The following is a 17,544-nucleotide window of genomic DNA, read 5'->3' on the forward strand; positions in this document are numbered from 1 at the left end:
TTTTCAACCTTACTGCCAAGTCAGGCTGCAACTTCTGGGAGTGACCTAACCTTTCAAGAGGAACACAGCTTCTGTTCTGCTTGCTTTATTTTCTTGCACTGCCAGTGGGTTTATCTGAGCCAGGGCTACTCAGCTTTTCTTTATTAAGACTGGATTCTAATTTGCACAAATCTTTTAACCCCAAAGTTGGGATGTAGGAAGTATAAGGAAGTAAGGCAGTTGAACATTACCATTTTTTCCATTTCTTATCTTCATTAATATCTCTATTACTAGTCTGTTTTTCCTTTTCCTGTATCTTGTTTGGGCATTTTGTTTTATCTTCATCTTAAACAGATTACTAATTATGTAATCAGTCTTGTCATCTGAGCTAGTAGCTATACTGACAATGCTTTCCCTAAATGCAAGGGCATAGTTTGAATACATGGTTATCCTTAGGCTTTTTGTTAATATAAATAAAAACATGAATATACTATGTAAACTTGTTGCTATTTTTATACTTTAAAACTCTAAGTTATGGAATTTATAAGTCTAATCAAAATATTCATTAGATATATTCAAAATGGAGGACCCATTCTGACTGTTAATTCTGATTTTAAAAATTCAGCTGCAGTCTATTGCAACCGAATGAGTTGCTCACTTCACGTCTACCCACCACTAGCTGGTTCAGCTAGACATTTTAGGCATAGTCATTTTAGTTCTATCAGTTCTATAACCAGTTTACAGACGTAGCCTAAGATTCCCTATTTACACTTGGTGTGTTGTAGTAAATGTCATGCACAGTTTCAAAAATGACAGAATCACTCAAGTGACATCTTCTTACCAGAAAGATAACTTATCAAAGTTGGTTTCTGAAACAATCAATTTATCTTTAGCTTCAGCCCAATAGCCTCAGTAACAATGCCCTTTTAGGTAGGAAATACCATGACATTTGATCTAGGCATGGAAGCATCATATGTGAATTCACTTTAAAAGAAAGAAATGATTAAATACTTCCTTTACCAGAAAGAGGAGAATTGAATTACTGCTCCTAAAAATGAAATTATGATCGATGAACTAATTAGCCTCCAAGATTAGGGAAGGGATGAAAAATTCACACATACTACCCAAAAGGGTAACTAAGTACTCATGGCAAATGAGCTAAGGGATATGGGTAGTGTTAAAATGAATAATTTGACAATATAAACTGTCATTGGAGGGTCTATCATTAAATTGTCATTAGAACAGCCTCTTGCTCTTGAGCAACAGTTTTATGAAGAAAATAAATATTGCCAATCACATGAGAAATAGAATTATCCTTTGTAAATCTCAAGACACATTCTCAAGAGAGGTTTATTATAATATTATTTTTAGATGAAGAGGGCAACAAAAAGCACACTCTCTACTCTAACAGCTGTTGAATACTAGACAAACTGATGAAAAGCCACAAACAGTTCCAGACAATCCTGTTTATTCTAGAATGAAAGAGAGCGTTAAAACTCAACTGTTTGTGAGAAACTATTTCTTCATTTTAACAACTACAAAACTTGTATCCATAGGGTTTCAAGGCCCTGTTTAAGGAACTATTTTAATTAAAATTTGTACCTCTGTTAGTGAATATAATAATACAATTCCTTCTATAACTGGCCAATTTCTGGAACAATGTGAATTAAAACTATATCACTAATAGCAATGTTTGGCTGGAAGAGGTGAGAAATTAAAGCCAATCTTTCATTTCAGATATCAGTTTGGTCAGTAACTTCAACATTCTCTGTCAAGCGTAATGCCATGCCAAAGATAAGAAAAATTAGCAAAATGTATGTTCCATTTTCATTTCTATACATTACATGCATTTTTTTTAGGAGGAGAACTTTGTTCACGCAAATGCCCCATCATTTTATTTTATTTGGCCATGTCACAGGGTATATGGGCTCTTAGTTCCCTCACCAGGGATCAAACCCATTCTCCTGGCAATGGGAGCACAAAGTCTTAACTGCTCCACTGCCAGGGAAGTACCCATTGCATGTATCTTGATCTAAAATTAAGCCTCAGGCGGAAGAAAAGCAGCATTCTTTAATCAACAACCAACTCAAGTTGTTGAGGTTAGCAGTGACAATGGAAACTGATCCAAATTGTCAATTTGGACAATTTCCAAATTGTCAAAAAGCAAAATAATCCCAATGTGAAATGGAAAGCATTATAAGCCAACATAATTACTGTCCAATGTAGACCCCAAACAAATTACATATTAGTAAATGACATTGTCTTCTGAAAGAGATTCAAGCCAAAAATCTACATTCATTGTGGCTTCTACTGCCCTCAGTCTTCAAACCTTCATCTCCAATCTGTCAGCAAGTCTTTTTTTTTTTTTAATTACCTGTTTATTTATTTTTGGCTGTGCTGGGTCTCCATAGATGTATGGGCTTTCGCTCTAGTTGTGGTGAGTAGGGGCTACCCTTCAGTTGTGACGTGCAGACTTTCTTACTGCGGTGGCCTCTCTTGTTGTGGAGCACAGGCTCTAAGGCACATGGGCTACAGTAGTTGCAGCACATGGTCTCATTAGTTGCAGTTCCTGGGCTCTAGAGCACAGTCTCAGCAGTTGTGACACGTGGGCTTAGTTGTTCCGCAGTATAGGGGTCTTCCCAGACCAGGGATCAAACCCATGTCTCCTGCATTGGCAGGTAGATTCTTTACCACTGAGCCACGAGGGAAGCCCCTGTCAGCACATCTGGATGTGCTCTACTTAAAAATCCCATTCCTGCTTAGTCAACTTCTCTCTGTTTCCATGGCAATCACTCTAATCCAGGCCACCATCATCTCTCATCTCATTCATGGCAATCACTGGTCTTTCTGAGTCCCCTCCTCCATAATTCATTATGTAAACAGACTGGTTGATCACTCATTTATTCATTCCACAAGTATTTCAGTCTCCTAGACTTCTCAAGCGATCTTCTAGACATAATATTGAACCAGACAGAATGTGTTCTCTTGAGCTTAAGTTCTACTAGATGAGGACAGAAAATCAATGACATAAAATTTCAATAATAAGAATGATAAATAAAAATTAAAGCAATATAAAAAATAGACAAAGATGGAGGGTGTGAAGCGAGTGTATAGATAGGGAAAGTGTCTTTGAAGACATGAGTTTTGAACAGAAACTGAATTAAGTGAGGGAGAAAGACAAGGGAGTATCTAGAAGAGGTCAACGTCCCTGTTAAGATAGTGTGCTCGAGAAAGAGTTGGGGGTGGGGGGAACATAACTGTCTTGGATATTCTATTCACAGCTTAACATCCAGAGCCTAGCACAGGACCTACTTATGTTCAGTAATATATTTGTCATACTCAATAATTATTTGTTGAATGAATGAAGAAGAAAGCACTCTCTATAGATTTATTGAATGAATGAGAAATTTGACGTGTGGCTCTTAGTGCTGGTAATCAAAACTGGATACTTGGGGAAGTAAATAATTGTTAGTACAAATTCTGTATGCAGAAAAGAACACACACATGTAGAATTATCTTAAAAATGAGAGACAGATTACTCTAGCATGGTGCAGACCCAGTGGTGTAAAAGATAATGAGTAATAATGAAGTAGTAATGAATTTAGACAAGCATGTTAGTGTAAAACATGCTAAAAACATGAAACTACCAGCCCAAACTACTAGCCCTCTGTAGAGTCAGATTAGAACTTCCAGCTGTTGAAACAAGCCACCAGTCAAACTGATATAAAAGTTATCAGATTTATTCTAAGCATTGCCTGATTAACCAATAAAATGATCTTTTGAGGGTTGATTGTAGTTGTCTCTTGACATAGCTAGTCTGATATCTGATATGAGTTGAAAGATAACATAAAAGGCCATAACATGTGGTTAGTCTTTAAGAAAATATCTATATGAGATAATTTAAGTGGCTATTACTCAACAATGTATTTCATAATGAATAGTGGTATCTTTTGTGTCTTGGAAGATTTTTCAGATGTTGCATTTTACATTGCTAACCAGTTTTCAAAATAATCAATGACAGTTCCAAATCTGAAAATCAGACTCTGTTGTTTTATAGCACAGACTATAAAAATGTCACCAAAAATACAGATATATTCACATTTGCTTTTTCAACATTGATATTCATTATTTCCCCTTGCCTCTGCTGCGGCTGCTGCTGCTAAGTCACTTCAGTGGTGTCCAGCTCTGTGTGACCCCACTGACGGCAGCTCACCAGATTCCCCCGTCCCTGGGATTCTCCAGGCAAGAACACTGGAGTGGGTTGCCATTTCCTTCTCCAATGCATGAAAGTGATGTCGCTTAGTCTTGTCCAACCCTCAGCTACCCCATGGACTGCAGCCTTCCAGGCTCCTCCGTTCATGGGATTTTCCAGGCAAGAGTACTAGAGTGGGGTGCCATCGCCTTCTCCCCCTCTTGCCTCTAAACCTTTTTAAAAGTCAGTTCTTTTCTGGGAATATTTTTTCCTGATGCCACTGCTGGGTACCAAGCCTCCTAGATTTTAGTTTCTGCTAAAATTATAGTTGGTATAGTGGATGCAAAGTTAATCTTCACTCATGGACCCCTTCCCTAAGCAGCTGCCTGATGCCTTTCTTTCTTAGTGTACTTTTCCAAGTTTTAGGAAAGGGTGCCTAAGTCCTCTATCCTATTCATTTATATCTGTCTACTATTATCCCCACAACTGAGAAATAAAACTCCTGATACAGTATCTGAATTCAATAACATCAGTTACTTTCAGTCCTTAATACCTTTCTCTTATCTTCTTTAAACAACAGACAATAACCTCTGTATCTTGGACTTTGTTGTTTCCATTTCCCTCCATGCATCTCTGCATATTGCTGCCAAAGATTAACTTCTACCAGGAGAAAACACTCCATCTACCTAAGCAGTGAGTCTTCACAATAAAGGAATCTCCTTTTCCCAAAACTGTGCTAGATTTTCTTATTCATAGGCAGATCTTCCCTCTAAAATCTCCAACTGACATTTTTAGTTATGACCTTTTAGCCATCATTCATGTTGTTTTTTTTTTTTTCTTTTCTTCCGGGATTAGAAATTTGTAAGAAAACTGTCCCACATTTCCAATATTTCTAAAGGTCTCTTTTCTTGGAATCCTGCGTTTCTCCTTACCTGGTTCCTTCTTAAGTCATCTCATGTTGAGAATGTTATTTGAAACAAATATGCTTTATGTTCATCTCCTTTAATCCTCAGTCACTGTGTGAGGTAAATATTCTTTCAGTCTCCAATTCACAGTAGGAAAATGAAGCAATGAAATGTTAAATAATCTGTTCTAGATCACCTACTACCAAAAGGATGGAGCTGAAACTCGAACATGGAGCCTTCTGAAGTGGGACCCTATATTCCTTCAGTGGTGCTCAAACATTTTAGGCCAGTATGTCCCTCTCATTTACCCAGTTTTCTCGAGGTTATTATCTTTATGGAACCCATGACTTCTTTTCCATTTTTATTCTAAAAGTAATACTTTTATCCTATACAAAATTCAGTGATATGCACACAAGTATACTACTTTATTAGCTTTCATTTTATCCTTCTAGAAATACATGAGTAATAATGTACATGTTCTTTTCGAATCTGCTTTTTTCATGAACAACAGATTCTCAAACTCATGTTGTTTTTAACGTCTTCTGTGATCCTTCTTTCTGTGATTTTCTTGCAATTATTTAGCCAACTTCCAATCTGGGAAAAGTTAGTCTATCTCCAGTTCTTTAATATTATAAACTGCATTGCAACAGCCTCTTGATTCCGTGCTTCACCATAAACATTTTTATTGAGATATGTTACTTGAAAAAGAATGTTTTGTTCACAGCATAAAGATTAGCCAAATAGTTCTTTAGAAAATTTTACCAATTTGCTCTTCCAACAGAGCAATAGGTGTATATACATTTTCAGTATTCCTCAATAAAGGGTATTATAACTTAAAAAATAGTTCTTGTCCAGTTTATAATCACATGATTTCTTTGTTTAGAATGAATTTGGATTTTTCTGTTTATTCATATTTTTGTAGGTAGCCTATCATATTTCATAAATCTTTTTCTTCTTAATTAATGAGAGAAATTGATGTATGACTTGCCAACATCTTTCTAGTTATCTTTTATAGTATTTAAAATGTATGAGAACTTTTTTATTTTGTTATACATATTTATTTGTAAAATAGAAATATTTTTCTTAATACTATCAAGTATTAGTATCCTGGGAAAGTAATCCACTTATAAAGTATTTTCTACTTAATTAGTAAAAGTATTACATGTTATTCAATTTTTTAATTACCTGCCTATCTGGGGTTATAGCTTCCAGTATCTCAGAATGTGACCTTATTTAGATATAGGATTATTATAGATGTAATTAACAAAGATGAGGTTATAAAGGAGCAGGATGGGTCCCTTATCTAACATGACTAGTCTGCTTATGAAAAGGGGAATTTGAACACAGACATGTGCACAGGGAAAATACTGTCTGAAAATGAAGGCAAAGATTAAGGTGAGGCTTCTGCCAGCCAAAGAACATCAAAGATTTCTAGCAAACCAACAGAAGCTGGGCAAGAGACATGGAACATTTTTTCTTACTCTGTAAGACTAGGAAAAGGAGTACGTCAAGGCTGTATATTGTCACCTTGCTTATTTAACTTATATGCAGAGTACATCATGAGAAACACTGGGCTGGAAGAAGCACAAGCTGGAATCAAGATTGCCAGGAGAAATATCAGTGACCTCAGATATGCAGATGACACCACCCTTATGGCAGAAAGTGAAGAGGAACTATAAAGCCTCTTGATGAAAGTGAAAGAGGAGAGTGAAAAAGTTGGCTTACAGCTCAACATTCAGAAAACTAAGATCATGACATCTGGTCCCACCACTTCATGGGAAATAGATGGGGAAACAGTAGAAACAGTACCAGACTTTATTTTAGGGGGCTCGAAAAGCACTACAGATGCTGACTGCAACCATGAAATTAAAAGACGCCCACTCCTTGGAAGGAAAGTTATGACCAACTTAGATAGCATATTGGAAAGCAGAGATATTACTTTGCCAACAAAGGTCCATCTAGTCAAGGCTATGGATTTTCCAGTGGTCATGTATGAATGTGAGTTGGACTGTGAAGAAAGCTGAGCGCCAAAGAATTGATGTTTTTGAACTGTGGTGTTGGAGAAGACTCTTGAGAGTCACTTGGACTGCAAGGAGATCCAACCAGTCCATCCTAAAGGAGATGAGTTCTGGGTGTTCATTGGAGGGACTGATGCTGAAGCTGAAACGCCAATATTTTGGCCACCTCATGCGAAGAGTTGACTCATTGGAAAAGACTCTGATGCTGGGAGGGATTAGGGGCAGGAGAAGAAGGGGACGACCGAGGATGAGATGGCTGGATGGCATCACCGACTCGATGGACAGGAGTTTGAGTGAACTCCAGGAGTTGGTGATGGACAGGGAGGCCTATCGTGCTGTGATTCATGGGGTCACAAAGAGTCAGACACGACTGAGAGACTGAACTGGACTGAACTGAACTGAAGAAAGAATAAACCTTGTTAACATCTTGATTTTGAACTTCTAACCTACAAAACAGACTATAAATTTCTGTTATCTATCTTGTAAGTCTGTGGTAGAGTAACCTGGGAAAATAACATATTTTATTTTGAGCTCTTATAAATGATATAAAACTAACTCAAGATTAATAAGTATAATGTGGGCCATAGGGTCACAAATAACCTCAAATCACTAGCAAAGCAAAACAAAACTCAAGTGACATTTTACTGTTCAGTTTATCCAGTTAATATTCAGATTAATGAGAGTTCAAGTTAATCATTATCAAGGTACCACAACTAACTTTCAGTGGGTATGATATTTGAACACTTGTTTATTAAGGCCGACTATTACAGTTCATAGAGCAGAATAAGATGACGCAAGCCCTGAGATGGAAATGAACATCAAGCCTTCCCCCTTAGTTTAAAAGAGCTGCTGTATGTCTGCCTCAGACCTTCTCTCCCAAGGGGACTGTTTTCTTTGTTACTTAGGTTTTCATAAATCTTTCATTTTTCAATTGCTTATAACTTCTCCACTTTTTTCATTAATGTTACTTGTGTTCTATTATTTTTATTTTTTGCAGAATCTGAAAAATTTTGTGTTGTCCTTACACATGAATGATAAATACACTGTATAACATTCTCCTATAATGATACTTTTATTCTGAAACTCCAAGGATATTTCTATGTTGTTTTCTGACATTATGGGTTACATGGAAGTCTATTGACAATCTCATTTTTTTTTCTTGTTGATAACCTCTTTCTTTTGCTTGGATATTCATAGGATTTTTTTTGTTTAATATTGGCAGTCAAAAAAAATTCATGAAGATTCATCTAGTTGTGTGTTGTAGTTATTAATTTTGCCTGTCTTTCACTATAGCTTTTTATTTTAAACTCATGCATTCTTTAGCTTAGGAAAATTTTCTACTGTTCTATCTTAAGATATTTCTTCTCTTCAATATTTGCTCTCATTCTGAAATTCCTACTCTGCAGAGTATCTGAGCCCTAATTGACATTTCTGCCTCATCGTTTAAATCTCATTTTACTTTCTCTTTTGAGTTCTTTGGAGAATATCTAGGTTTTGCTCTAAATTCTTAACATTGATTTCTGCAGTATTTACTGAATTTAATTTTTGTTTAAATCTTTGTTGTATTTAAATACCAATCCCCAAGATTTTGGATTCTTAATGAAGTTCAGATCATCAGTGGATCATTCTGATATCAGTTTCTGTATTCATCTTTGGCTCTTAGGTCTCTATTTCTGATATGTAGGGTTTTCTTTTTTGAGCTTGACTATAGATTTACACTTCATGCAAAGATGGGCACAATAAAGGACAGAAATGGTATGGACCTAACAGAAGCAGATGATATTAAGAAGAGGTGGCAAGGATACACAGAAGAACCATACAAAAAAGATCTTCATGACCCAGATAATCACGATGATGTGATCACCAACCTAGAGCTAGACATCCTGGAATGCGAAGTCAAGTGGGCCTTAGGAAGCATCACTACAAACAAAGCTAGTGGAGGTGATAAAATTCCAGTTGAGCTATTTCAAATCCTGAAAGATGATGCTATTAAAGTGCTGTACTCAATATGCCAGCAAATTTGGAAAGCTCAGCAATGGCCACAGGACTGGAAAATGTCAGTTTTCACTCTAATCAGAAAGAAAGGCAATGCCAAAGAATGTTCAAACTACCGCACAATTGCATTCATTTCAAATGCTAGCAAAACAATGGTCAAAATTCTCCAAGCCAGGCTTCAACAGTACATGAACTATGAACTTCAAGATGTTCAAGCTGGATTTAGAAAAGGCAGAGGAACCAGAGATCAAATTGCCAACATCTGCTGGATCATCGAAAAAGCAAGAGAGTTCCAGAAAAACAGCTTCTTTTGCTCTATTGATTATGCCAAAAGCCTTTGACTGTGTGGATCACAACAAATTGTGGAAAATTTTGAAAGAGAAGGGAACACCAGACCACCTGACCTGCCTCTTGAGAAATCTGTATGCAGGTCAGGAAGCAACAGTTAGAACTGGACATGGAACAGATTGGTTCCAAATAGGAAAAGGAGTATATCAAGGCTGTACATTGTCACTCTGCTTATGTAACTTGTATGCAGAGCACATCATGAGAAATTCTGGGCTTGATGAAGCACAAGCTGGAATCAAGATTACCAGGAGAAATATCAATAGCCTCAAATATGCAGATGACACCACACTTAAGACAGAAAGAGAAGAACTAAAGAGCCTCTTGATGAAAGTGAAAGAGGAGAGTGAAAAAATTGGCTTGAAAGTCAACGTTCGGAAAACTAAGATCATGACCATCTGGTCCCATCACTTCATGGGAAATAGATGGGGAAACAGTGGAAACAGTGTCAGACTTTATTTTTTGGGCTCCAAAATCACTGCAGATGGTGACTGCAGCCATGAAATTAAAAGATTCTTTCTCCTTGGAAGGAAAGTTATGACCAACCTAGACAGCATATTGAAAAGCAGAGGTCCATCTAGTCAAAGCTATGGTCTTTCCAGTAGTCATGTATGGATGTGAGAGCTGGGATATAAAGAAAGCTGAGTGTTGAAGAATTGATGCTTTTGAACTGTGGTGTTGTAGAAGATTCTTGGGAGTCCCTTGGACTGCAAGAAGATCCAACCAATCCATCCTAAAGAAAATCAGTCCTGAATATTTTTTGGAAGGACTGATGCTGAAGCTGAAATTCCAATACTCTGGCCACCTGATGCGAAGAACTGACTTATTGGAAAAGACCCTGATGCTGCAAAAGATTGAAGGCAGGAGGAGAAAGGGATGACAGAGGACGGGATGGTTGGATGGCATCACCAACTCAATGGATATGAGTTTGAATGAACTCCGGGAGTCGGTGATGGACCGGGAGGCCTGGCATGCTGAAGTTCACTGGGTCACAAAGAGTTGGACACAACTGAGCGACTAAACTGAACTGATAGATTTACAACTTCAGGATATGGTGAAGGACAGAGTCCTGGCATGCTGCAGTCCATGGGGTTGCAAATGGTTGGACACAACTGGGTATCTGATCAACAATGGATTTACAATGAAGTTCTTTGATCAGTCAAGATACTAATCTCAAATTTTTGTTCTCTTCTTGTTAAACTTGGGAATAAGTAGCACACCTCACATTATCTAATGTGAATTTACCCTCACTATGGGTTTCACATGGAAGTGGTTTTTAGACACCATAGTAAGCTTAGTCCCTCTGTAAAGTCCCAATGGAAAGTGAATTCCCAATGCAGAGTTCAAGGACACTACTTGTGTAACACAGGTAGCTTGGGGCCCAGACACTTCCTTGTAACTTGGTTAAATTTCCCTGCCCCCTTTTTCCTCCACAACAGTTTTTCAAAAGGTCAGCTTACTCACCTAGGCTATAATTCTGGGTAGCTACCACTGTTACAAATAGAGGACTCATATCATGTTTAAATCCTTTGAGCCACATGTCACTATGGACAGAATGATTGGAAACACAGAGGATGGAGATTTACCCAAGACTCCAAGAGTTCTAGTGAGACCATGTCTAGGGTAATACAAAGACATACATGCTGCAAATTAACCATCTCAAAGTTACTTTCAGGCACTATTTTATATGATCTAATTTGCTGTAATAGATATTACATATATTGCATTGATTTAAAATTAAATGTTTGACATTGATAGATTGTAAAAATTATTTACTCCAAATTTGAAATTTTAGTAATGAGGACTTTCAGACACAAAGGATCTGGATGATTTATCCAAGGTCATATCTAGCTAGTGGCTGTGAGCTGGGCTTCCTGCTTCCTAGTTCAAGTACTGTTTCTTTTACTAACTGTAATAAAACATCTTATAGAAAAATTCTATGTATCGTTCTATACTATAGCACAACATATTTATTTCCTTTTCTTATAGCTTGAAGCAGTGATTGTGGTGGGGAAAAAATCCATATTTAAGCTAATCGTAAACTCTTTGTAAAGTTAATAAAGATTCATATGTGCTATTTGGGGTCCAGAAGAATCTTCTAGGGACCAAATGCTGGACAGTATCACTTATTCAAGTATAGGAAATTTTGAAACTTATAGCAACTCAAAAATCCTGACACATGCTGCTGAGAAGAAAGGGATAAAATAATGCCACTCATATTCAAGGTTGTCAAGTTGGCAATCAGTGCTGTGATTCACCTCTGAGTTCTGATCACTTGGCACTATCATGCAATAGATAAGTGCAAGCCAAGTGACAGTGTTCAAATCAGAACTAATTTTAGTGTTCACTTGTGATAGATTCAAGTTGCCTAACAGTCTTTATTGATCTCTTAACTGGGAGAACTCAAAAGTAACAAAGAGGTTTTGATTTTATGCTCAGGTTTTTTTATTCTGAAAATATATGTATTTTCAGGTTTATATATGTATTTATAGCATCTAATTCAGAGATGAGCCAAAATTTCCAGTGAGATTCATTACTTTATGAAATTGTATCTACACTTGGCAATTGGAACTTTTTTACCTCTTCAGTGTTATGCTCCACAAAAGTAAAATAGTCAAAATTTTTGAGAGACATACAACTGTAGACTGGAAAAGACACATCTCACTATAGTAAAGAATAAAAGAAAAACAGATGAAATCAATATGAGCAAAGGCTTTTCTATAAATTCTACACCATAAGCAAACCCACTGTGGCTCTTAGAAAATATAAAGACATGAAGGATCCAAATTTTCTCTTTGGTCTGAGAGGGGACTTCCCTGGTGGCTCAGATGGTAAAGCGTCTGTCTACAATGTGGGAGACCCAGGTTCAATCCCTGGATTGGGAAGATCCCCTGGAGAAGGAAATGGCAATCCACTCCAGGACTATTGCCTGGAAAATCCCATGGACAGAGGAGCCTGGTAGGCTACAGTCCATGGGGTCACAAAGAGTCGGACACGACTGAGCGACTTCACTTCATTATGCTCACAGTAGCCCAAAATATCCTTCTGTTTAAATTTTAAAAAATGGGAAGAGTTTCATTTATTTGATCAATAAACATTTATTGAGTGCTTCCTATGTGTTTAACAATGTACTAGAGAATAGGGATGAATACTGTACCATATCATAACTCATAGTATACAGGGGAGACAATTATCATGATTATATTAAGAATAATTATACCCACAAAGAAGAAAAGACAAAGTATCAAAGAACATTGACAGCAGAGTGACTTCCTCATATCATCATTGGGTAGAGGGTGAGGGAAAGAGCAAATGGACCACACACTAAAATCTATGTTGTAAATTTACAAGTTCAAAAGAAATAAATTTCTAGATATCAGAGTTAGAAAACCAAAAGCCAAAAATGTAAGCAGAAATTGATGCCAGCCTAACCCATATAGGAAATGAACTTGGATACAAACCCAAGAAGCTGAAGGCTAGGATTATAAATACTAAAGCAGACATCATGCCCCAGCCTGCAAGACAAGAAACTGATACTAACAACTGGTTAAAACCTAGAAACTTGAGGAACCACGCTTTCTGTAGAAAAGAATCAAGAAAATTTGTGCCCATTGTCCCAGGGAAATGGCAGTGAAACTTCTGTCTTTTAGGGGCAGTGGATAAGGACAAACTCAAAAAAAAAAAAAAAACGACCCCTCAAGCTTGATTTATACCTAAATTAATATTCAGTTCAGTTCAGTTGCTCAGTTGTGTCCGACTCTGCAACCTCATGAATCGCAGCACGACAGGCCTCCCTGTCCATCACCAACTTCCGGGAGTTTACCCAGACTCACATCCATCGAGTCAGTGATGCCATCCAGCCATCTCATCCTCTGTTGTCCCCTTTTCCTCCTGCCCACAATCCCTCCCAGCATCAGAGTCTTTTCCAATGAGTCAACTCTTCGCCTGAGGTGGCCAAAGTACTGGAGTTTCAGCTTTAGCATCATTCCTTCCAAAGAAATCCCAGGGCTGATCTCAGATTAGAGTTGTCAAATGAGCAGAAAGCAGTGAAATGACTCCAAAAGACTGAGAAAAGATAAACATCAACTTGAACTTTTATAGGCATCTAAACCATAGTTTAATCATGGTAATAAAAACAAAGATTTATGATTTACTGCCAATAGACCCTCACCCAAGAATTATTAAAGAGTGTACTTCTTTAAAGTAATAATATTAGTAATATAATAGTGATAATAATAATAGAAGAAAAAACATGACACATAAGCAGTGACAAGTAAAGGAATTGATAAGTATTTTGGCAAATATATGTAAGCACTAATAATAAAATGGAGAGGATATAATAAACCCATGTTGCAGTTTAAAAGAAAGTTGGACTCATATGGGAGGGGAAATTATTGCTGAATATGTTACAACTGCCCTCCACTCTCAACCCTTCAGTTCAGTTCAGTTCAGTTCAGTCAGTCAGTCGTGTCTGACTCTGCGACCCCATGAATCGCAGCACGCCAGGCCTCCCTGTGCATCACCAACTCCCGCAGTTCGCTCCGAGTCGCGTCCATCCAGTCAGTGACGTCATCCAGCCATTTCATCCTCGGTCGTCCCCTTTTCCTCCTGCCCCCAATCCCTCCCAGCATCAAAGTCTTCTCCAATGAGTCAGCTCTTCGCATGAGGTGGCCAAAGTACTGGAGTTTCAGCTTTAGCATCATTCCTTCCAAAGAAATCCCAAGGTTGATCTCCTTTAGAATGGACTGGTTGGATCTCCTTGCAGTCGAAGGAACTCTCAAGAGTCTTCTCCAACACCACAGTTCAAAAGTATCAATTCCTCGGCGCTCAGCCTTCTTCACAGTCCAACTCTCACATCCATATATGACTACAGGAAAAACCATAGCCTTGACTAGACGGACCTTAGTCGGCAAAGTAATGTCTCTGCTTTTGAATACACTATCTAGGTTGCTCATAACTTTTCTTCCAAGGAGCAAGCATCTTTTAATTTCATGGCTGCAATCACCATCTGCAGTGATTTTGGAGCCCAAAAAAATAAAGTCTGACACTGTTTCCACTGTTTCCCCATCTATTTCCCATGGAGTGATGGGACCGGATGCATGATCTTCGTTTTCTGAATGTTGAGCTTTAAGCCAACTTTTTCACTCTCCTCTTTTACTTTCATCAAGAGGCTTTTTAGTTCCTCTTCACTTTCTGCCATAAGGGTGGTGTCATCTGCATATCTGAGGTTATTGATATTTCTCCCAGCAATCTTGATTCCAGCTTGTGTTTCTTCCAGTCCACCGTTTAACCCTTATTGGCTGAAAATTTATCATAGTTCTGTTATTGAATACCTTGAAAAGTTAAAACAAGTTTACATTTGCAGTGTTTTTCCCCTAGGCTAGTTGTAACTTATACAATCTTTTCTTATTCTTTTAGTGGTTATCCCTAAAATTTTAACTGGCTTCCCAGATGGCACTAGTGGTAAAGAACCTGCCTGCCAATACTAGAGATACCCTATATGAAGTTAGATCCCTAGGTAGGGAAAATCCCCTGGAGGAGGGCATGGCAACCTGTTCCAGTTATCTTGCCTAGAGAATCCCACAGACAGAGAAGCCTGGCAGGCTATAGTCCATAGCGTCACAAAGGGTTGGACATGACTGAAGTGACTTAGCCTACAGCACTAAAGTTTTAACATACCTAGTTTCCTTAATTACACTTAGGTTTTATTGTGAATAATAAATCTAAGGATTTATATTTTTCTCTACTATCAAAACCTCTCAGATATCTCATTGGGTATTGCCTCTTCCCCCATTATATGTATCAGATTGCCAAAATTTTAAAGATTTGGTAACGCCAAGTGTCACATTTCCCAATGTGAAAATGGAAAATCTGTACTCTTCAAGGTCGCCTATACATGAGCAGACTGTTTCAGTGAGCAATTTGGCATTTATCTAAAAAAGGTGAAAATCACATCCCTTATAATGCACCAATTCCAATTCTAAGTATATACCAGATAGACACTCACATACATTAACAAGGACATGGGCACTGAGTGCATAGCAGCATTGTTGGTGATTACAAAATGGCAGAATCACCTAAGTGCTCATTGAGATGGATAAACAAACTACTATACTCATATGTTGTTGCTGTTTAGTCACTAAGTCACGTCTGACCCTTTGCAACCCCGTGGATTATAGCCCACCAGGCTCCTCTGTCCATGGGATTTCCCAGGCAAGAGTACTGGAAGGGGTAGCCATTTCCTTCTCCAGGGGATCTTTCCAACCCAGGAATCAAACCTGCGTCTCCTGCGTTGGCAGGTGGATTCTTTACCACTGAATCATGGGGGAAGCCATACTCATATAATGTTCAATTAATAATTTATTACACAGCAGTTGATATTAAATTAACCTAATTATATTAAAATAGGTAATATTTTAGGGCTGGGTACCTTTGCAGTCAGAGTTGGTGATGGACAGGGAGGCCTGGTGTGCTGCGATTCATGGGGTTGCAAAGAGTTGGACACGACCGAGTGACTGAACTGAACTGAACTGAACCCTTGCAGTATGCCACATCTTATTTATTTTAGTCAATACCATCTATTGTTATGTATGTGTTGACAACTTCTGAAGATTTGGATGAAAGCCACCTCCAGGGAAGGCAGAGAGGAAAGAGACTTGGGAAGGAAAGGGAATTTGAAGAGGGATTCAGCTGTATCTATAATGTTATATTTCATTACAAAAAGGAAAAAACTGCTAATTTTTAGATTTGGTTCTTAAACAAATTTTGGTATTTTCTGCTTTGATTTTTTTGTCACTTTCTGTATGTTTTAATAGTTAATCTATAGCTACATGCACCCATGAATAGCACTATAAGGTAAAAATCTGCGGCAGATTTCAGCTACATTTTCATCCTCTTGATTTATGCCTCTGAACATTCGAGGACATGACTGGCTACCACTGTCTCCAGAATTCTTGTCATAACTCCTTATCATTTCAGTAAGCACATAATCTTTGCCGACTAAGGTTTGTCTAGTCAAGGCTATGGTTTTTACTGTCGTCATGTATGGATGTGAGAGTTGGACTGTGAAGAAAGCTGAGTGCTGAAGAATTGATGCTTTGGAATTGTGGTGTTGGAGAAGACTCTTGAGAGTCCCTTGGACTGCAAGGAGATCCAACCAGTCCATTCTGAAGGAGATCAGCCCTGGGATTTCTTTGGAAGGAATGATGCTGAAGCTGAAACTCCAGTACTATGGCCACCTCATGCGAAGAGCTGACTCATTGGAAAAGACTCTGATGCTGGGAGGGATTGGGGGCAGGAGGAGAAGGGGACGACAGAGGATGAGATGGCTGGATGGCATCACAGACTCGATGGATGTGAGTCTGAGTGGACTCCGGGAGTTGGTGATGGACAGGGAGGCCTGGGGTGCTGCGATTCATGGTGTCGCAAAGAGTCGAACACGACTGAGCGACTGAATGGAACTGAAACACATAATCGTGGGTTCTCCCCAGTGATTACTCCCTACGCTGCACTTGTCCATGACCTCTATCTTCTTCCTCCTAACTTCCCAACTCAATCCATCTTATACCTCAATTTCAATAATTCTTCAGCCACAAAGAGACCTACAGTTCAAATTGTTCCCTTGCTCTAACTACATGTGCCTACATGTTCTCTGACTCCCAACTTAGGCTGTTAATTTGTCATTAGAATCCCTCCTTTCCTCAGTGCTTTTCTAGCTAAACTAAAGTCTTGCTTGGTCCCCTTGCTCTGTCTGCTGTGGACCTATGCCCAGACAGTTGAATATGAGCTGGAGAGCAACCCACAACTATGCTGAAAGAGTTCTCCTTAAATTAAAAGTATCTTTATTGCTGTCCAGCAACACTACTAGTTACTTTATTTTGTTCTCTCTCCCAGAGTTTTAGACCATTATTTTATAGCTTCCCTTCTTTCCTCAAACTTCTGTCACCTCGGACTCCTTCTTCAATCAGCTAATGTTTTACTTCTTATTCGTGTGAAAAATAAAAACAGAACTTCAGCATGTTCCCACCATTATGTCCACCAGTCCCCTTGCATCTGCCCCCACTTTCTCTGCCATCTATTGTCCTATTCCTGTAGATAACTCCACACCTTT

Source organism: Capra hircus, chromosome 8 (assembly GCF_001704415.2).
Source record: "Capra hircus breed San Clemente chromosome 8, ASM170441v1, whole genome shotgun sequence".
NCBI lineage: Eukaryota > Metazoa > Chordata > Mammalia > Artiodactyla > Bovidae > Capra > Capra hircus.